Below are 21,103 nucleotides of genomic sequence, written 5' to 3'. Positions count from 1 at the left end.
TTTATGAGACTAGGATGAGAAACCATATCGAAGACCTTACTAAAGTCCAAGAAAACAACATCCACCTCTACTCCTGTGTCTAAGCACTTTGTGACCCTGTCATAAAATGAAACCAGATTGATCAGGCATGATCTACCTGCTACAAATCCATGCTGGCTTCCCTGCTGTCTTAATTTTCCTGCTGGACTCCCACAAATATGATCCCTCAATCTTTTCAAAGACCTTTTCAAGGATGGAGGTGAGACTGACTGGCCTATAATTAGGCCAGTTGGATCCTCCTTCCTCCCCTTCTTGAAAATAGGGATCACGTTGGCCCTTTTCCAGTCCTCTGGGACCTGACCCGAGCACCATGAGCACTCAAGCAGCCATGCCAGTGGTTCCGCTAATTCCTTCAGTACCCTCAGATGCTGCTCATCCAGGCCTGCTGACTTGAACACATCCAGTCCATCCACATGACTCTGCACCAAGTCAGCATTGACAGGTGCAGGCATGACCTGGGTAATATGGATCAGAGATAAACCTGCTCTGGAGTGGCATTAACTTTAAGCTGCCTAAAGCACACTTAAAACTAGCTGCATGTGTTAATGTGTGGACAATCCAGGGGTTAAGAGCTCCAGGAGCTGCCTAAAATTAATGTGCAATGAGGCCCTTTGTCTTTAGGAAAATCTTGACATTATTTTCACAAGTTGACACGTGATTTATTTTTCTTTAGTCTGTAAGGAAAATTGAGTTATACCCATATTTCAAAGAAGATACAAGAGCCAGATATCTAGCAGAACCAGATGTCATGACCCAGAGCATAGCACATAGATGGTGTGAAAACATATGGCATACATACTCTTCCCTTGTGGGAGTCTAAGTGCCAGGATAGTACTCTGGACTTTTTCATTATTTGTTCCTGAATGCAACCTGTGTCAGAGTTTGCTGATGCTTCAGTTTTCTTAACAGAGCAGGAATCCTACATCCTTCTGCTGCTCTTGCCTGCCTTCCTGCTTGCACTGCCAGAGGAAAATCCAGGCAATCACATTACTAATGGGAGAATTCTCTCTCTTCAGAAAGAATTTTTTTCTACCTTTCTTGAACCACCCCAGACTCAACAAGGATGTATTTATCCAATTAACTCCTTTTGTACCGCCATCTGAAATGAGGCAGTATTTACAAACTGATCAAAACAGACCTATCAGTCTAGTCTCTTTTTATGACCAGGTAACGAAACGCCTGGATACAGGAGGAGGGGTGGATGTCGTGTACTTAAACTTCAGGAAGGCCTTCGATATGGTATCCCACCCCAAACTGGTGAACAAGTTAAGAGGCTGTGACTTGAATGACTACACAGTCCGGTGGGTGGCTAATTGGCTAGAGGGTTGCACCCAGAGAGTCATGGTGGATGGGTCGGTTTCGACCTGGAAGGGTGCGGGCAGTGGGGTCCCACAGGGCTCGGTTCTGGGACCGATGCTCTTTAATGTCTTCATCAGCGACTTGGACGAGGGAGTGAAATGTACTCTGTCCAAGTTTGCAGATGACACAAAGCTATGGGGAGAAGTGGACACGCCGGAGGGCAGGGAACAGCTGCAGGCAGACCTGGACAGGTTGGACAAGTGGGCAGAAAACAACAGAATGCAATTCAACAAGGAGAAATGCAAAGTGCTGCATCTAGGGAGGAAAAATGTCCGGCACACTTACAGCCTAGGGAATGACCTGCTGGGTGGCACGGAAGTGGAAAGGGATCTTGGAGTCCTAGTGGACTCCAAGATAAACATGAGTCAGCAGTGTGACGAAGCCATCAGAAAAGCCAATGGCACTTTATCGTGCATCAGCAGATGCATGACGAATAGGTCCAAGGAGGTGATACTTCCCCTCTATCGGGCGCTGGTCAGACTGCAGTTGGAGTACTGCGTGCAATTCTGGGCGCCGCACTTCAAGAGGGATGCAGATAACCTGGAGAGAGTCCAGAGAAGGGCCACTCATATGGTTAAGGGCTTGCAGACCAAGCCCTACGAGGAGAGACTAGAGAACCTGGACCTTTTCAGCCTCTGCAAGAGAAGGTTGAGAGGTGACCTTGTGGCTGCCTATAAGTTCATCACAGGGGCACAGAAGGAAATTGGTGAGGATTTATTCACCAAGGTGCCCCCAGGGGTTACAAGAAATAATGGCCACAAGCTAGCAGAGAACAGATTTAGATTGGACATTAGGAGGAACTTCTTCACAGTTCGAGTGGCCAAGGTCTGGAACGGGCTCCCAAGGGGGGTGGTGCTCTCCCCTACCCTGGGGGTCTTCAAGAGGAGGTTAGATGAGTATCTAGCTGGGGTCATCTAGACCCAGCACTCTTTCCTGCCTATGCAGGGGGACAGACTCGATGATCTGTTGAGGTCCCTTCCGACCCTAACATCTATGAATCGGGGTCCGCTAGGAGTGTTGAGGAAAAATACTCTTTTACCTCAAAGTCAAAACACTTAATATATTGTTTTCAAGTACCATATATTATGTACTAGTTATACCTAATTTCAAAAATCAAGCAGGATGACCCTTAAGAATTACTTGCACAAAAAAAAAAAAAGAAAATCCTCATGAATTTTTAGATGATTTGGGTGTCAATCTTAAATAGCAAAAATGGCTTTCTGCAAATGGCTTTTTGGTTCTCTCAGAGCCGATGTATTTCTCCGGTTATAATCTAGGCACAAAAACATGATAGGAAAACTACAGCGCATGTGAGAGGTGAGCAGAAACAGCATTTGTTTGCATTACTTTGTGATCTAATCATTAGAAGGTGTGGATACTGTGGCACGTGGCTTTGAGTTGATGGGGAAGGGTGAGTTTATGCTTTGATATGTGCCCACAAACACAAAGCCACCAAGAAATGAAGCAAATAGGAAAGAAAAAAAGTATTTTGAGACTGCTTTAACAGACTCCCTGTATACTATGGCATTCACACTTCCCTGGTATGAATGCTATTCAGTGAGCAACTTGGGGCCAATTTGGAACTGGAGAATGAATTGCACAACCAAGGTATCAGAACATTGGCAGCAATTCCAAACGCACATTGAATAGAAACCTACAATGAATAAGGTTTGAGACTGCCACCCGAATCATCTAGCTTGGGCTTGTTAACCTTTCTCCTCTCCTTATCTCTCCCAAAAATACTGGCTCCTGAAATCTACCACTTGTTGTCAAACAGTGCTAATTTGACTGGGCCTCAAAATCTAAGCACAGTATCGAGGAGACTGATCTTTAACTACAATATCAATAGCTCACTGGACTGGGAAAATTCAGATGGGAGTCTTTCTGAAGAGAAGACAATTCAATGTGGGATACAATCCTAGACCATGCTTGTCTTGATAACCTATAGTTATTATGTCATTCACTGTTTGTACCATTTCTTAGTTTTATTTCCTAGTATTGAGTTTGTGTCTAGTAATCTATCAACATTCTAGTAAGTATTACTGCCCTGGGAGAGAGATGAATGTATGTCAATATATACAGAGGCATCAGATAAATATATAGCAAGATGAAAGTGGAAAAGCAAGATCAGTGCATTATTGTCATTCCAGTGACTTATTATATGAGTTTTATATGCATTGAATGTAATGCCTGTGAAGCAAAGATGTTAGCCAATATCCTATGTAGTGTTATGTAAAAAGGAATTTATAAGGATGTAATCTTAGTTAAGTATTCAGAAGAAAACTGTACTTACATGAAGTTGTACAAATAAGACTTGGATTCCCATGTCTTTCTATTAATGCTAAACTTTAGGGAGGAAATTAGTAATTGGATGATTATGACCTCTAGGCCTTATAAAACTTACCAGGAAGACAGAGTTAGAACCTTTAAGTGAGGTATACAGAGTGACAAAAGGGAAAGCTGTGAGAATGTCCTTGTGAAACTTTTAAGATGAATGCAGAGCTAAAAGAAAAAATGACATAATGAAGATAAATATTCTATGGGTACTCTACACATGCATTTACTCCAGCCTAGATTTACTGTTCAGTAAAATACTTCACAGTAAGGGTTTTTGAGTAGGCATCTACATATGCAGGGATTAGGAAGCAGATTTGCTCCCAGTTCCCTGCAGCCCTGCAATGTACCCCCTCGAGGGAACTCCAGGCTCCCCCTGGGTGCTAGCCCAGAGGCTGGCAGGGAGCACCAAGCCAAGAGACAGCTGTCTCTGGCCCTAGGGGGAGCTATCTGCTGCTGGGGTGGAGGCTAGATGCTCCACTGGGGGATCAGGGCAAGGGACTGCGACCTGCCCCACCCCTGCAGCTCTTTCTAAGCCCTATGCCTCGATCACCCAATTGGAACATGGGACTGGGATCTGCCCTGACCACAACAATTCTTAACCAGCACTGGGATGCACAGGGAAGTCTGCATGTGTTTCCCTGCGCAGCTTGGGGCTGGTTGGGAACTGTCCCAGTCAAGAGCAGGTCCCAGCCAGATCCAGGCTGGGTGGGGAATTGTCCCCATGTGGGAAGCTCCCAGCCCCTACTCCACAATTGCAAATGCGATTGTGGAGTAGGGGCTGGGGAGCTTGTAAAAAATTATTCAAAGAAGAAAATTAAAAAATATTTCATGGTCTCAAATTAAACTGACTTACCAAAATTAACAAACTAGTATCTTCCTCTTGTAATGTTGCCTTCAGTTAATTAGTTCAAGTTTACCTGCAATAACTTTACTCCCACAACCATTTTCATACAAGACAGTTTTAGAAAGGATTAAAAATCTACATCTTTTGTTTTAGAGCAAAATAGCTGTGTAAAAAACATACAACTTATATCCTGAATGTAGCTATTTAAACCAAAGAAAGTATATGAATGTTCAGTGGGGAAAAATTAATTCTCTTTAAAGCCCTCATGGACGTTACTGTAACAGGGGCTTATGTAGAAGCCCCGTTACTTGGATAACCACAGGGAGCATTTGATGCAGGTGAAGGGAGTCCGCACACCCTAGGAGTATCAGGGTAATTATGCCTGCTGCCACCTTCATAAGCCCGGCTGCGCGGGACCGTACTTTGCCCTCGGGCACTGAAGGAAGAGGAGGAGACCACAAAGAGACGAAGAGCGAAATGGAGAGCTGGTACCCAGAGGAGAGCTGGGAATCGGGGATGTGGGGACGCCGCAGCCTGAAAGTAAGGAGCAGGGACACCTACCCAAGCCCTGTAGTCGGCACGGACCAACCTAGGAGAACCCAAGGGGTCTTGAAGAGCCAAGTGGAGGAAAGAACCCCAAGGCAGGAGACTCTGGAGTCATGCACAGAAAGGGGAAACCACGTGAAGCCAGTCCCCCCACCAAGCAGTCAGGGCACATGCCAGGTTCAGCCCCAGATGCGGGAAGCCACAACAAGGACGCCACTCTGCCGGGCTATTTGATGGTAAGTTCTACATCCCGTCAATGAGGTAATTGGTGGTGAGAGCCTGGCCTGAGCAAAAATTGACTAACGCAGCCGGAAGACTCCCCGGCTCAACAGTTAATTGGAACAGCCATATCACTTCCCCGCTAATGAGGCAATTAGCGCAGGGAAAGTAACATTGTAACCCTGATACAAATAAAGTGAGCACCAGCAAGTTAACCATCTGGATGGTCTGTGCTGTTTTCTCCCCATCAAGTATTAACGCTGAACATCTTTCCTTCTCAATCAAAGTAGTGGCAGGCTAGTTCTGAGGGGAACTGCGATAGACACAGCCGCCCTCCCACAGTTACTTCAAATTCTGAGTAGAGAAATTTTGTAGAGACGTATTAAGGATAACCGCAGGATTGCAATCTACTTGTGAAGTCACTGTAATAGGAGGAAAAACACCCAAGATAATTTTTCGCAGGACTTTCAGAATAGAAGGTACGTGCAAACTGCCATATTCCATGCAAACCGCCAGAAAAGAAACTCTTTGAACCAACTGGAAAATATGGAAATAGATAACATTTCAAATTTTGACAAATCTGCAAAATATTCAACAGAATTTTGTGAAGTTTTACTCATTTTTCAATCAACTCTAAAACTGACCTTATTCAAAATCTTCAATAAAAAAAATCTTAGAAAAAATTGCAAATTTACGTTCTAATCCTGGACAAAAAAGGAAGTCTTAATACAATGGAAAAAAAAGATGGATGAATGTCAATGCATGAAACTTACAGGTTATTAAATATATGTAAATAAAGTAACACTCTAAAAATTATCTGTTTCCTATGAAAATTACTCCAGGGTTTATAACAACAGTAGTAAATCACACAGCACATCTATCCAAGCTGGTGTTTGCATCACATAAGCTAAAACCCCCAGCTTCCTACAAACTGGAACATGGGTGATTATGCAGTTGTCAGATACATATACTCAGTGAGCAGGACACTTAGGGTGGAAACAGACACTGCCTTTCATTACCTTTATGGTGGCATGGAGGCCAAGAAAACAGATGTACATGCCCCATCATGCCATTATTGCCAACAATTTGTTTTCTTTGACAAAGCTAGCATCAATTTGTGCCTCTATTTAGCAGTGTATGGCTACTTGTTCTGGGGAGGAAAAACTCAAACAACTCAGAGTTCCCTCACTCTCCAGCCATCCCAGACAGGTGCTCCAGGGGCAAAAAGGGCCCCAAACCTGCATACCTTGGGAATTTCCCACTCCCCAGATCACGCTGAAGTTCCACACTCTGGTACAGTCCCATAGCTTAGACCACCCATCAGGTGATTGGCAGTCCCAGCACACTGGCCACACGTGCAATTTAAGGCACAATGGGAGCCAGCCACAAAATTATTACACATACTTTCTGAAATAATTTTTGGTTTATTCCCCATTTTATCATTCCATTAATTGCATGAACATGTGGCCAGGTCACTATGTAAGGTGTGATTAAGTGGATTAAGCTGTGATGGTCCAAGAAATATGTAAGGGGCAATGGGTTTTTTTGGTGATATCTTTATTGGACCAACTGTACAGTTAGGAGAAATGTTAGACAAGCTTTTGGGAACAAAGTGCCCTTCCTCAGTTCAGCTCAGGACACCTGACTCATGCTGTCCATTAACTGTCTCTTTTCACTTGTGTTTCACAAAACCTAGTCACCATTCTGAGACAGCAGTGTAATAGGGTTTTAAAGATTGCCAGGAGTGGTATTCCGTCTTAGACCAATAGTGTAGTACCATGGTTCTCAACCTTTTTAGACTCAAAGTACCCCCTTGGTAGACTCAAGGTACCCCTGGGAAAATTCTAGCTCTCAGCTTTCACTTTTTGACTACAAAAAAAAATAAAAACACAATTCTTCTGTTGCAAAGAACTCAGAGCGCCCACAACAGGTCAGAACGTTTTTGGCACTACAGATTCCCATCTGAAATTTCTAGGTTTATTTGTAATTCATGTGTAGGACTTTGCACACCTAACAGTGCTAACATTTCACAACACCCTTAAAAAGATCTCAGAGCACCCTGGTTAAGAATCAATGGTCTAATGATTAATGTACTTGCTCAGTAAAGATTAATTACTTTTTAGGGATGTTTTTCTAGGAAAAAAAATGACTTCCTAATAATTGGTGACTAACACATTGTCCTGTGTAGTGAGATATGTGGTTCTTGGCTAAGGAGAGACAAGAACCAATTTCTTAGGTTAGAGCTCTATCCATAAATGCATAGGGCTTTTTTTTAAGCATTTGCAGATTTCCTTTAAAAAGGGAACAGACTTGTTACTTCATGGGGGAACCACAGAACTTGCACAATCCAAATAAAGAAATTGAACTCAGGAAAAAATAAGTGAAACTTCACAATTTGTTTTTCCATCTCCCAGGGATAGTGGTTATGAAAAACAAATTGGGCTTTCTGGTCCTTTCTTCAGTGGATACAACGTATACTGATTCTCTCCACAGTTTTTTATTATGTGAGAAAAATGTACAGTTAGAACTCATAGGATCCCTAACAACATAGACATTTCTATATGAACAGGAAACTAAATTTACATTTATTCATTTCTCCATCTTTCAAGTCCTATTCATGAGTGTTCTCATTTGCAAAGAAGTCTCTTCCTCTGGGTCCATAAGACTATCATCTCTGAACCAAAAATTCTAGAGTTTTGCATTTCTATTGGTCTCAGACCAACACGGCTACCAATTACATCCCTGAAACATCGAAGATGCTGAATTTTAGTTTAGACTTTAAACTTCATTGCTGAACAACAAGAAAGATTTCTACACCTCCTTGCCTTTCTACCACATGAAACGACCAGTGAAGGAATCCTGCCTTATCTGCACATCAAAGAGCAACTCACAAAGACACCACCTTCAGCTTCCTCTGTGCAAAAACAAAATTGATTTTCTACCTATGGGGACTTTTTACCATCTTCAATTTTCCCTGAGCCTGAGGATGTACATGTGCCCAAAAGCTTGCAGAAAAAGATTTTTTGCAATTTCTTAGTTGGTCTAATACAAAGTATAATCTCTGAACCAAGAGTTCTAGAGTTTTGCATTTCTGGTTTATTACATTCCATTTTAAGTTAGACCAAACTGTGTGTGCTCTCACTGTGTTTTACGCGGGTGTATCTTAGCTTAGGCAAAGGGGTTTGGTTGTTCAGTCATGTACTTGAGGTTACAAAGTGCTGTGTTCAATACATGCTTGCTTTGGAGAAAGGATTGTTCTTGTTCAAGTTTTTATGAATTCAATCCCATCTACCTTTTTACCCACACGCCCCCCTCCTCAGCCTGGCATCAGCTGTCCCCCAATTTGGAGCAGAAAGTGGGAGGCTGGGTGAGGTGGGGCAGAAGCCTGGCAGGCACTGCCCAACCCTGACCCAGGGTGGGGTCCCTGCCTGGCTACGCCCCTGCTGTTGTTGCTGCTGTTGCATTGGGTTGTTTGGGTTTTTTTTAACTTGAAAGCTTTGGGATATATCCCCACAATTGCACATATGCAGTTTGCAGCACCACAAGCTGCATTCGCTGTGCTGCTAATTAGCTAAAAAGTAGGGTGGCGCGTGCAGCAGCAGCATGCACCACAAGAAAGAGAGCCTGGCCAGGCTGACTTGGCAGTGCTGCTGCCCTGTAGGCCTCCAGGGCCCCAGGTAAGGCTGCTGGGTCCAGCCCAGGTGCTGGCGCCAGCCTCCCCTACCTCACCCAGGTCAATTTGCCAATGCCAGATCACGTGTGAAAGGGCATGCCCTGGGACAAAAAGCAATGGCACAAATGTGTGCTGCTACTATTTGTCCCACGGGGAATGCGTGCTCGTGGGGATGCACTCTTTGAGTTTGTAATATACATCAGGAGTTGATGAAGGCAAATCATCTCCAGCAAACATTTCCAAATTAACTGCTCACTATCATCAAAATAATATATCAGCTTTATTTTTCTGTTGTTCCATAGTGACTAGAAGAGTTTGGCAGCAAGAATACTTCTGAAAAAGGGATATTTTTGTCTGGGTAACATTTGATATCACAAATTTTCTAGAATTTTGTATTTGCTAACTAAGATTTCACAGAGAAGTCCCATTTCCATTGGATAGCCCCATGCTTTTGTTTAACTTATTTGATGTGTTCTGGCATGTTTATGTAGTTCTCTATTTTTCCCAGTTCAGTCCGAATCACTTTAATTTCATCACAGATAAGAGCATTGTACGTGGCTAATTGCTGTTCAGAGGTCTCTTCTAACATGTTATAGCTAGAAATTTTGGATTCTAGAATTACCATGTCTCCTGCTTTGTTTGGTGTTGTCATCAATAATATCAACCACATTTGCAAATAATGCAAGAATCATTAAATATTCCATTTAAAAGTTTTAACTCAAAATATCTTTCTGTTTTTAACAAAGTACGTATTTATGGCAAACTGTCTGGCTTAGAGGCCTGGTAAGTGCACAGAGCTGTTCATCCATTGTTTATTGGTCTGAATCCAATTTACATCTGTAGTAAGAAAGTGATTTCCATCGATGTGTATTTGACATTGAGATCTCCTTGTAACAGGCATCCACTTCATAAATACCCTGTACTTGCACTAATTGGTTCTCTTGTTATCACTGAATTGGTACTTGTTTGAATAAGTAATAACCATCTTGTGCTATTGTCTCATGACAGGGAATTCTCTACAAGAAACAGTTGTCCTGAGACCCTCAGTTCTTAAAAATGGTGAAAGATGAAGTCAACAAGGCTAAATTAAGTTCACAGAAAGTCACCCATCTTTTTCTTTCTCAACATAAACTTTATCAACATAAACAACAGATCTTAAAACAATATGTCCAAACATAAAGACTGCTTTAGGTCTTAGAGAGGCAAGATGGGATCTGAAGTATGATCCCGACAGTTGCACTTCTTGGCATACTACACATGCACAGCAACAGACATGACTGTGGGACAGAGCATCAAATCTCATCATACCACATTGCTGGTGCAAGAGAAGCACAGGATCAGGATCACTGCCGCTGCTGGGGCCCCGTCAGTGATTGGAGCTCCCAGTCTAGGGGTGCACCATGCACTCCCATGACTGGAAGCTCCAGTGAGCCATAGAAGCACATATTACCCCCTGCAACTGAGAGCTCTGATCACTGAAAGGGCTCCCAGGCACGGGAGTGTAAGGGAGTTGATCACATCTTAAAGGTACCATGTGTCAGGGGCCCTAGTTTGGTAAACTCACATGCTTGGGGAGTAGGACATTATATGGGCTCCCCAAGAATCCAATGAATAACATTATAAATAGCCAGGTAAGAAATCATGCTTAACCCTTGCCATGAGAGCAGGGTTTTGGCTTTAGTTTTCCTGGGCACAGAGCTAGGCTTTAGCTCCTCAGCCAGCAGATTGAGTAAGTGCTGCATTCTTGGGTTTAAGATGCAGGGTAAGATCAACTTGTTGTTCTGATATTTTCTCTTGTTTTCATTTGTTCTTCTTTCTCTGTTTGTATCTAACATATGATTATTGATATCTTGTGTTCACTCTTGTTCTGATAAGAAATCTTTTTGTTATAAAATATAACACACTTACTGTTAGTAAAACTGATTGACAAGCATTACACCATACAAGCAGGCTTCTTCCCAGGAACAGGGGATCTATCTTTTCTGAGCATATAACTGGATACAGTTGTGTTCCTTTTATCTAACACAATCCCCTGTGCTGAGAGCTGATAAAACTACATGAGGCAGATAAAGTTGAGGCACCACAGGTCAGGGAGATTACCTTGGGAGAATCTCAGTCTGTCCTCAGTAGTCAAGTAGTAGACTGCTAAGAGGGGTTTAGGGCCGAAGGGCATCAGTGAAGGTGTGAGAACACCCTGAAAGTGTCTCAACAGTGCACCTGACTTTATATGGGGTCATGGCATGTCACAGGGATGTGAACTCACCTCATGCCCTGGGCTGGATTTGGACCACGAGTTTTCTTGCAGGCCAGAGCTAGCCTGTGGCACATGGCAGAAGCTCAAGCATGGAGCATGCAGAGCTTGTAGCAGTCATAGCTTCACTTCTGGCACTGGGTATGGTGACAGCTCCAGCTTTGGCATGGGGTAAGCAGCAGTAGTAAGGGTGGCATCATTGGCCAAGGAGGTAGGGCTATGGTAGTGGTAATGGGCTAGGTGGCTGGAGAGTGACTGGAGCTATATCGGCCTTTGCTTGCCTTCCTGCCACTGATCATCATGTCCACCAGGGCCCAAGAACTTCAGCAGGTCATTTCCCACTTGACTATGCCCCTCAACTTCTGGTTGACTACTGGGTAACCCAGCAGGTTGGATACAGCATCTTCAAGGGTCAGATATTTCACACCCTTGCTCTACTAAGCTTGTGCAGATAAGTTTTCCATAGGCTTCAAACCCAGTCCAATCTAGACAGGTATCTGCAGTAACAACAAAAAGTATGCTTCTCACCCAAAGTCTACCCCTGACAAATATAAAGTACCAGCTTCAAAACTTAAGGATATTATAGGCTTTGAGGAGAGGGAGGGAGGGGTCAAATGACTCTTATATCATGAGCAGAACATTTTCCCAAACTTTGTTCTCAGAAAGGACTGAAAATTCCTCAACAGCTCATCTAAAGTCATACTGCAAGCATGAAAAAGTTCAGCCCAAATGGCTAACGTCTAGCTACGTTAAGTCATGGAAAACAGGATGTTACAATAGAAAGTATTGGAAAACCCAAATAATAAGCGGTGCTGCCAGCCCTCTGATTTTAATTTTCAAGGCTTGCTCATACCAGAGAAATGATGCAACACTTCAGCTCCAAACCCATTTGGAAATGCTCTTATCTTCCTCTTCAAAAACTCTGCTTTTATAATATATACCAATGTCTGGGTACATACAGACATTCAGGGAGGTTAGAGTGAGGTTGGATTCCATTAAAAATGGCCATCTAATCTAGCTTAGTTTACCTATGTGTGGACCTCATACTTAGATCCCTAGTTAAGTCAGTTTAAGTGCAAACTGTACAGAAGTCCCGAGAAGGTTAGATCCGTCAAAAAATAGCTGACCCAATCTAATTTAACTGTAGCTCAAAGGTTCACTAAGTTAGATCAGGTACAGGTAGACTGAACTTCTCTACAGCTCACAGCACAGCCCCTGGGTTGAGAGAGCCTAGCCAACGGCCCCAGCCCTGGGGTTGCACTTTTCCTACCCCTGCCTGCCACCAGGCTATTTTTAGCCCCTTCAGCCCCTTCCCCCAAGGAACAGCCTCTAACCCACCCCAAGCCCACCAACCCCCCAGTCCTGCAAGCCATTCCTGGTCCTGGTTTTACTGGTGTTTGCTGGTGCCAGGAGCCAATCAAAGTCAGGGTGGGGGGAGGAGAAGGCAGGATTGCTATGGGGTTGGGGTGGCTAAAAATAGGTCTTAGTCAGGTGGGAGAGCCCTTCCCAATTATGCCAAATCCCCCCATGAATCTGCCAGCCCCTTTGATCTGCCCACCCCCTACACCAAGATTTACTTCACTTGAGCTCCCAAGAGTGGTGAATGCTGGTAAAACTGGCCTAGGAGCAGTTTGCAGCACTGCAGGGCAGGGGGCGGAAAAGGGGGAGGCCCAGGGCAAAGGTGGGGGGGTGGGCCTCTCCAATCCTGCCAACCCTTCCCAAGTCCTCTGATTCCCCCCCATGGACCCCACTAGCTCCCCAATTCCTCCCAACCTCCCCCACAGACCCTGCTAGCCTACCCAGTTCCTCCAAGCTCCCTGCTGACCCAGTTTGAGTAGCTACAATTTCAGGACTCACTGAGCCTTACACACAGAACTTGGTGAGTCTACTACACTACATATTTGCCAGGCCAGAGTGCAGACTTACTGTGCATACTCAGTAGCTGCATCAACACTTACTAGTTGTCTAAATGCAGGTCTACTCTGGGTACATTGTGCATGCCCAAGTGTTGATGCAGCTACTGAGCATGCCCAATAAGTCTGCACTCTGGCCAGGCAAATATGTAGTGTAGCAGACTAACCAAGTTATGTGCGTAAGGCTCAGTGAGTCCTGAAATTGTAGCAGCTCAAACACCTATGTCTAGCAGAAATGGAATAATAATAAAGATTACCAACCCACCTCTTTGTGGTGTTAGGGGGCCCAATTGAGATGCACACTGTGCAAATGCTATTTAAAAGCTTTAAGTACTTGGAAAAGTCAGGTTTCTTCTCGTTGCTTCAGTTACTCCCCCCCACCCTGGAAAGGCAAGTTCTGGCCTCTGGAGGGATCTGGAGTGTGCTTGAACCCTGTCCAGGAACCTGGTGAAATGTTTGTCATTTTTCTAGACAAGCCAGGGAGACATGCCCTTGCTGAAGTCCGTTAGAGGCTATATCATACAGCCTGGATGGAAATGAGGTGATTTAACAGACTGCTTGATTTCTTTTTAGGAATGGAAAATGCTTGAATGGAAAAGGTTTATCCCTTTGAATGAATATCTACTGGTCAGCAGTGCAAGTGGACATGACCAAGGAAACTACACCTGCAAAACATCATATACTTACAAGGGGGAAAAAGCACAACATTTCACAAGACATCAGCCTGTTTGTTACAGGTAATTTTTTTTTTTTTATTCCTCCGAACTATGATCTAAATTTATAACTTATCAGCAATCCTACATATAGAATACATAACTGTTGTTGTGTAAGAACTGGTGTCTTTCATATTGGTGTGATTCTGCTGCCATATGCCAGGCAACCTGGAGAGCAGCTCCTGCAGGTAAGTTTGGCGAGGGGGAAGGAGGGATTGAGGCTCCCATAGGGAAGGAGGGAGTTGGGCAGGGCTGGGGCTGCTTCCCAGCCAGGTGGTGCCTGGGGCTTGGGGCTGGAATACCCCCAGCCCCAGGGCCCCAGTGGGGAGCAGGACAAGGCCACGGGCAGCTTGTCGAGGGGTGGGAGCATGAAGCCAACTCCCTGCTGCTGAGTGCACTGTGTGCAGGGGGGATTCATGCCCCTCAGACCTGTGCGCAGGGTGGGGAATAAGGGGCACCGGCTGGGCTGGGGGGCTGTGGCAAGGGACTGAGGGACTTGGACCTGTGTTCTGTGAGCAAAGGGAAGGGGGAGCTCTTATTTTCCACGATAAAGAACCCCAAATCAAATGTCAAAATGTATAGGTATTTAGAATTTATTTTATTATAGTGATTGAGGCACTGGTAGACTTCCAAATTGCTTTAAAATTGTAAATATATCAATAAAACATCATGTTCAATTGATCTCTCTCTCTCTTTCTCTCTCTCTCTTTAGATATAGATATATCTATATCTATAGAGAGAGATAGTGGCATTTCATTTTAATTGTGGATGGGGGGTGGGGGTGTTAATCAGATAATTTGTGATTTATTCTCTAATCAGAGAAAACCAGAATCCTTGGTCATGAGATTTTATGTTTGTATTTTTTCACATTTTGGTTACATAATTATGTGATGGTAGCATTAGAACACAGGTGTAATGGGTATATAAGAGAGAGATTTACAGTATATGAAGGTTAGCACACGTTTACTGTTTCAGGAATGATAAAAAAAAAAAATTGAGATGTGCTGTATAGGCCTACTGCTTTATTTTAATTTTAAGAATCACTAATGGTATTCTTAGACTTGTACTCGAGGCTATTGGTATGACCTGTATTTTTCTCATAGTAGTTGACCATGGTGTAGGTACAATGTAAAATATGTATTAAAAAAATAGTCAAACAAGTGTCTACATGACCAGTAATCGAAACCATCATTCCTTTTGTGGTGTTCTTCATTTACAGCAACCCCATGCAGCTGAGTCATTTTCCTAAGGCGGTTGTTTTATTCAGTTTTGTGTGGCAAAATTGAGTAGTGAATTTCGAGATCATGTGTTGTGCTTTATTTATTAATGCACCTTGTAAACATTTAATGGGTCTATGTATTAAAAAGCATTAATAAATTCATATTTATAATGGGGTGTAGGGGGGCTGCATTTTTCTGCTTTCCCAGGGCCCCAGTAAGTTTTAATCTACCACTGGATACAAGGAAGTTTTGGGTGACTTCAGCTACTTTAACCCCTCTGGTTTATTCTCTAGACATCTTCCAAGTTATGCAGCAAGTAACACCAGTCTTACAAACAGCTTCATGCACTACACAATCCTGAATAATTCACTGAGCACCTTCCATTTTCTGCACTGAATGAAGCAGGGGTCTCATGGCCAAACATTAAAAACCATGAACATGTTAAAAGACTGTACCATAAGGAAATATTCTGTCATTTCATGGGTTTTAAGTGATTTACTTTGCAACATTAACAATATTCTTTTATTTTTATTCTGTCATTTTTGTTTAGAAAAAGCAAATTCTATTTGGCCTAACAACAAGAAGCAAAACAAATTAAGGAGCCACTAGTAGCACTCCACACTTGGCTACATGGGCACGAGTAGCCCCATTTTATAGACAGCCCAGCCAAGCACAAAGACTGGCACATGCTTTCTAAGTAGCCATATGGAAAAGAGGATGAGACTTGAGCCTGCCAAATTTGAGGTGTTTCTGTTCATCTGTTTCAAAACTGATCTTGTGCAGCTTCTCAGTGGGGACGAATCCTAGCTCATTAATAAGGTTTTTGGATGACACTAGTCAGTAGAAAAGCAGGTCTAGAATCCATGGGCTCTTAGCTCTCCAACTAGCACACCTTATACAATGCAAGAGAGGATCTGGATGGCAAGGCGGAAAGCAACTACAGCAACCACTGCTATTTTTAACATACCATGTTCTTATAACTTGTAGAGTTAAGGAGCCTTAACACAACAGGGAGAAACAATGACCCCATATTACATAACCACTTCCCTAGGAAAAGTAAGTATTCACTTAATTCTCCTAGGAAAACAAAACTTAGCCAAGGTAGTTGCACCTCATTTTTGAGTGAGGAATACACCACCTGCTGGCCATCTGCTTAGAAATTAGAGCTGAATTTCTGATGTAGTTTATTAAACATGAAGCATGCACTAAACATAGGAGTCAGTAATTAGTATGCATCTTCAGAGGACAAACCTAAAAGTTAATTTTTATATAGTTACTTCTTTGAGTTTTTCTGAAAACACTCTTTCTATATTTAAACATCATTGCATTTTTTCCATTACTAGATATAAAGATCAATAATTTGCATTTTAAAATATTCCATTTTAACTATCAGGACATTCTGACAAAAATACTATTTTTACCTTATACCAATGAATGGGAAAGATAACCTTTTCATCTTTGAGATACTTCAAATGAGGACACACAAACTTTGCACTGGATGAAATGAATGTCTCCTCTCCAATAGCATATTTTTTATTAAAGTAAATAATAGTCTTGAAACTGTTAATGTCAGATATGTTTTGCTATAGTTTTTTTAAATTCCTGCAATGAACATAAAATAGCCAAATTAACAACTTACCATATTTTCTATGGTTACAGCCTCACAATTCTAATATGGAGCTTCTCAGGAAGGAGGGGATTGGAGGGAAAATGACCTCTGCCTACATATTCTATATCGGCTCATTGTGAAAGGATGAAAGAATTCTGATCATATTCTCTATTATATTAATTTAGTCCATCGCAACATTTGTGAAGAAATATAATTATACACTTAATTGCTACCCCAACCCTACAAAAAGATCTATTTAGATATTTTAATCAATCCCTTTGTAGCTCACTTCTGCAATAATACAATTTTTGTTTAAAACAAAATTTCACCTTATGATGCATTCATAAGATCCTGAATTTTCTAAAACTGCAGGAAGAAACCAAATAAAGTTCCTGCACTGATGAATTCTAGAACAGGGGTTGTCAAACAGGGGTACAAGTACCCTGAGGGGTACATAAAAAGATCCTAGGGGGTACACAGACAATGTGGCCGATAAATGCCGCATGCATGCGCGCAGCTGCAGCACAGCATGCAGGTGGCCAGAAGAGCAGCCAGGTCCAGCTGTAACTGTGTTGTGAGGACCTGGGAGGGGGCAGATTAAGGCCCCAGAAGTGGGGAAGGGAGTGGGGCTGGGGCTGCCCAGCCAGGGTGGGGCACTGAACTGAGCCATGTAGGGGACAGCTTCTGCTGCTGTACGCACCCTGGAAGGGCATGTCTCCCAGATCTTTGCACAGGGTGGGCTGCCGCTGCAGGCTGGGCTCTTCCCAGCAGGGGCTGGGCCAGGCTATGCTCAGGGGCAGGCAGTGGCAGCGCTGGGAGGGGGGCGATGAGAGGGGCTGCAGCCACTCCAGAATTCACTGTAACCCCGCCCCATAGCCCTCTCCCAGCACCACCACCCACCCCATGTGCAGCCTGGCCCAGCTCCCCACTGGGCACAGCCCAGCCCCAGCCCCACCCCACACGCAGATCCAGGGGCATATGCCCCCATGTCCTCCAGGGTTGCGTGCCCCTCCTGAGCCCCCTGGACCAGCTGCTTGCAGCTCCATCCCACGCTCTGCACTGGCTGTGCAGTCCCAGCCCCACTCTCTCCCTCAATATGGGAGCCTCGATCTGCCCCCCGCTTAACAACAAGAAAAAATATAAAGGGGTACATGAGCTAGAACTTCAAGAGAGAAGGGCTACACTTGTTTAAAAAAGTTGAAAACCCCTGCTCTAGAGGAAGACAAAATGAACAACTGGACAAAAGCTTAAAACCTGTAAAACATTATTAACGTAGAAAAATAATAATAAAAAATAAATAAAATAAAGTTGACTACTGTTTCCAAACTCATCCTTAAATTAGTTACAGGACAGACAAGTATACTTATGCATCTTCAGAATGGAAATGTCATCTAGTTATATACAAACAGCATGAGGGATGTAGTTAGGCTGCTCATTTTTTTCCGCCCCTGTATACTGAATGCAACTGTCTCCCTTTCTTGTAGGGCTGCTGTTTTTGTGTTTCAGCTAAGGTAGAAAATACTAGCAAATCATGTTTTCACATTCTCACAAACAGACACAGAAACTTTGAGTTTCCCGTCTTTCTGTTTCCATCTTATTCTTAACTTCATCTGAAATTCAAGACAGAATAATGCATGTTCTGATCTTTGCGTATGAAAGCACTAAAATCAATGGAACTTTGAAGTTTAAATTGTTATTGTACAAATGGTTGCCATAGCAACCATTTCCATGTGAGCATTAAGAGTAGGATTTTTTTAAATTTTTTTTTAAGGTTCTCAGCACTGGCAGGATTCGATTTCCATTGAAGTCAAAGAGGTTCAGAAGGGAGCAGAGTTAGCCAGTGGCAAGCATTCTTTAAAATCCTTGTCAGTGAGCTTTTCGTTAGGAGACAGCAATTCTGATCTGGAGGTAGTGTTGCATTCCAGCCAATAATTACCTTCTGGCTATCCAATACTCCTGTCATTTTTAATTGAATAGAATATTCTCATCTTCCTGCCTTTCTTCTGCTACTGTGCATAGTTAAGCTGTTGCTATAATCCTTGTCAGAGTGAAGGATAAGGTTGATCTTGTACCTATAGAGCCAGAACCCTCTCCCCAAAGCTATATTATAAAATGCATATAAATACTTAAAAACATAGTGAGAAATTGAGATCATCCCCTTCTGCAACAAAACTCTAAAATGTTTTTTTTTTTGTTTTTTAATTCCCAGGACAATGTATTTAGAGAAGCCATGCTCAATGCCCTTTCATAGAGAAGGTAAGTTACAAGATGCATTTACAGGCAGAGAGGATAATGAAAGGACCATTACAGCCACCATGGGGAATGAAAACTAAGTTGTACCACATATGAATGACCTTTCCAAGGCCACAAAGACCATGTCTAGAGCGTGGATGTGTAGTATGTGGTACTGTAGATCCATCTGTGGCACCAGACACCACACATGCAGGCATTCCCCATGCTGCTACTTTGCTGAAAAAAGGGGCCGGCTCATGTGGTAGCAGTGTGCACTGCCCAAAACCAGAGCCTGGCCAACTGGAGCCACTCTGGCTGCCATCCAGACTCCCTGCTGCAGAAGCACCATGGTTGCAGCTCCCCTAGGCCCCCATAACCCCAAGTAGGCTGCTGGGGCCAACACAGTTACTGGCCCCAGCCTCCCCTACCCCACCCAGGGTAACCTGCCCCATGCCAGAGCATGCATAGCATGGGCGTTCCCCAGAGACAAGTAGCAGCGGCACAAGGTGTGCCACTGCTACTTGTCCCCAGGGAAATGCGCATTCCTGCTCGTCTGGACACAGCCAAAGTGTCTATACAGAGACAGATACATAATTTGTGTCATCTCCAAACTCATCCCTAAATCTGTGTGCTGCTACAAGACTCTGGATAGGAGGATATCATTTGGTATGTTATCTGTAAAAGCACTTTAAGTTATTTTCACATATATTTTCACATATAAAAGCATTATGATCATTCTTACAATAGTATGAATATGATAGTGCATTCTTACTACTGTTAACAAAAACCAGGTAGCAATGAACAACGTACGATATTACTCTGCAATTAACCTGCTAACGCAAAGAATTTTTTTTTCTAATTGTGGAGGCATAGAGTATCACTTAGGAATTGGAAGGGTCCATTGGAAGGGCCATGAAATCTAATCCCCTATTGCAGGTACCATGCCACAGAAATCTCTTACATAAACTTGCCCATATTAAAGCAGCTAGGTCTTTTGCCTCAACTATCCCATTAAGAAGGCTGTACTTGATTTGATTGCTCTGATGGTTAGGAACAGTCTTCTGATAGTTATGGCCATTTTATACACATTTGTTCTCATCCATTAGCTAAAACAGTTTTATTCTTTCCATCACATTTACTCTACTACAGGAGTGTAACTAAGGGTGGGTGCTCAGTAAAAGGGGGTGCTGGAATGGAGGCAGGCAAGGGGATACCAAAATGAAGGCAGGTAGCATAAAGGCTCCTGCCATGCAGAGAGCAAAGGTACCCTCATCAGCTTCCTCCCTCCCTCTCCTCCCTGCCATGAGAGGTGCCATTGCTGGAGGGGTACTGTCACTGCAAATAGCCAGATTATTCCTTTTCTGGCCCTGCAGCTGCTATCAAATGAAGGGCTTTGCATCATCACTCAGCATATAAATCTGTAGTGGCTGCAGAGCCAGGGAAGGGTCAACCTGGCTGTAGTAGCAATGCCTCCCGTAGGAAGGGAGGACAAGGCTGAGGCTGATGAGGAGACTGCTACACCCACTCCATATGGGTGGAGACTGAAGTCCCACTACCTCCATGCTTGCACCCCAGGACATAAATCCAGTCAGGTACGCCTCTGCTGCCCAGGGGGCAAACTACTGATATAATCATAGAGAGTAACTGTAGAGTGCTCCATTCCACTCAACATTTGGTTTATTAGGCTAAAGCAGCCAGGCCCTTGCATGTGGGTGCAGGTACATATAACAATTGAAACATTCCCAAATATCACTGATTGGGAACTGGTTCACAACTGTGTGTGAGATGTGACCACTCTGCCACCAGGGGTTGGAAGTGAGCACCTAGCCAAGTATGTCTTACAGTGGTGAGGGGGGAAAGAACCTTTACACCAAAGCTTTGTGGGTCCCAGGGTATTAGTGACCAGTAGCCTGGGGTGTTTTCATGTTTCTGCTTTCCCTTCTCCCCTTACACAAGTTCAATAAACTTCAATAGCATTCAATTGAAGTCTGCAGTGTGCTTCCTAAGGTCCAGGGGATTCTGACAAGTAGGGATCTACCTAAATTGTGCCAAAGTGCACTGTGCAGTGGCTCCTTTAATTTTCCTCCTTTTGCCCTGTGCCCCTCCTACACTGCTGATTGACCAAGAGGCCCCAGCAGTCCTGATGCT

General features: G+C 43.5%; 1 long non-coding RNA gene across 1 annotated transcript in view; it reads left to right on the top strand.

Annotated features, from left to right (window-relative positions):
• Positions 1-19,072, top strand: part of LOC132247769 (uncharacterized) — a 28,507-nt gene extending 9,435 nt beyond the window's left edge. The window contains exons 2-3 of the long non-coding RNA XR_009459172.1: positions 13,755-13,918; positions 18,933-19,072. This is a non-coding gene — a long non-coding RNA (uncharacterized LOC132247769). The remainder of the gene's footprint in view (positions 1-13,754; positions 13,919-18,932) is intronic.
• Positions 19,073-21,103: the final 2,031 nt, after the last annotated feature.

The sequence above is a fragment of the Alligator mississippiensis genome, chromosome 1 (genome assembly GCF_030867095.1).
Source record: "Alligator mississippiensis isolate rAllMis1 chromosome 1, rAllMis1, whole genome shotgun sequence".
NCBI lineage: Eukaryota > Metazoa > Chordata > Crocodylia > Alligatoridae > Alligator > Alligator mississippiensis.
The sequence above is the reverse complement of the archived record's forward strand: the minus strand, read 5'-3'. Positions and strand labels throughout refer to the sequence as shown.